Source organism: Anoplopoma fimbria, chromosome 13, assembly GCF_027596085.1.
Source record: "Anoplopoma fimbria isolate UVic2021 breed Golden Eagle Sablefish chromosome 13, Afim_UVic_2022, whole genome shotgun sequence".
In the NCBI taxonomy this organism is placed as follows: domain Eukaryota; kingdom Metazoa; phylum Chordata; class Actinopteri; order Perciformes; family Anoplopomatidae; genus Anoplopoma; species Anoplopoma fimbria.
The window spans coordinates 13381104-13382601 of NC_072461.1; the positions used below are offsets into that span (position 1 = coordinate 13381104).

A 1498-nucleotide genomic window follows, 5' to 3' on the forward strand; every position below is an offset into this window, starting at 1 on the left:
CAAAGAAAAGTGAATCAAATTAAAAATCTTCAGAGAAAAAATTTAAATGTGTAAATTATCCATCATTAAGAGGAAATAAAATGACAGAAATGGATATTTACCTTTTACAAGAGAAGGTTCACACTGGCCCTCCTCCTCCTCTCTCCTCCTCTCCTCTCTTCCTCTCCTTTCCTCTCCTCTCTTCATAAAAACAAATAAAAACAACGTGAATTAAAATAAAAATCTTCAGAGATAAAATAATTGTAGGAATTATCCATCTGTGTGACAAATAAAAAATGCTAGAAATTGATATTTACCTTTAAATAGATAAGGTTCACACTCGCCCTCCACCTCCTCTCCTCTTCTCCTCTCCTTGTCTCCTCTCATATCCTCTCTGTAAAAAACAAATACAGACAAGAATTTGAGTTAGAATCTTAAGAGAAAAAATGTAAATGTATGAAATATGCATCCGTATCAGAAAAAAATGATAGAAACTGATATTTACCTTTTAAAAGAGAAGGTTCAGACTCGCCCTCCACCTCCTCTCCTGTCCTCCTCTCCTCTCCTCTTCTCTCCTCTCTTGGCAAAAACAAATTCAGACGTTAAGCAAATTTAAAATCTTTAGAGAATTAGGATAAACATATAAAGCATCCATCAGTATGAGAAAAAAATTAAAGAAATTAATATTTACCTTTTTAAAGAGGAGGTTCACATTAACCCATCACCTCCACTCCTCTCCCTAAAAGATTAATGAAACACGAGTTTTAGAGTTATAGTTTAAAAATCAAGTGAACAGATTATTTATTAATCACAACATCACTTTTGATAAGAAATAAACTGATACTCACCTTTTCTATATAAGGGTTCATACTCACCCTCCACCTCCTCTCCTCTTGTCTCCTCTCCTTGTCACTGAGGACTCTTGTCAGACTGGGGTGGGCAGCGACAGACATGTGGACCCTCCTGACATGGTGTGGCCATCCTATTAGTTCTCTGCACAGAGGAGCTTCACTGGGGGTCGAAACACGTTGGAGGTTCACGATATCCCCTCCAGCCCACTCTCTGTGTGCAGACACCCTGCTGAGTCTCAGTGCAGCGACAAGGAGACCTTTCTCACCACAGCAACGTCCTGAAATCTAAAACAACTAAATACAACTTAATAAAACTATATACAACCTAATAAAACTATATACAACCTAATAAAACTTAATACAACTTAAAACAACTAAAGACAAACTAAATACAACCTAATAAAACTTAATACAACCTAATAGAATAATGATACTTAAACTCTAAACAATTCAACACTCATGTTAATCATTACTTTAAATAAATTATTTAAAAGTGAATCAAATTAATTAATTTTAAATAAATGAATAATAGTGTTTATTATTGTGCTTTACCTTACCTGGAGGTTCAGTGCCCCTGTTGCACCACCAGCTGTCGAACTGGTTCCTCCACTCCAGATAGAGCCTCATGTCCCTCGCCCACTCCGGCTCAGGAAGGTCCCACAACGGCC

At 36.6% G+C, this 1498-nt stretch overlaps 1 long non-coding RNA gene across 1 annotated transcript; it reads right to left on the reverse strand.

The window, feature by feature from the left end:
- Nucleotides 1-296: 296 nt before the first annotated feature.
- LOC129101741 (uncharacterized) lies at nucleotides 297-1240 on the reverse strand. The gene is made up of 4 exons (XR_008531692.1): nucleotides 828-1240; nucleotides 671-718; nucleotides 485-558; nucleotides 297-373 (listed from the first exon to the last, which is right to left on the reverse strand). It is a non-coding gene; the product is annotated as an uncharacterized LOC129101741 (long non-coding RNA).
- Between the last annotated feature and the right edge of the window lie 258 nt (nucleotides 1241-1498).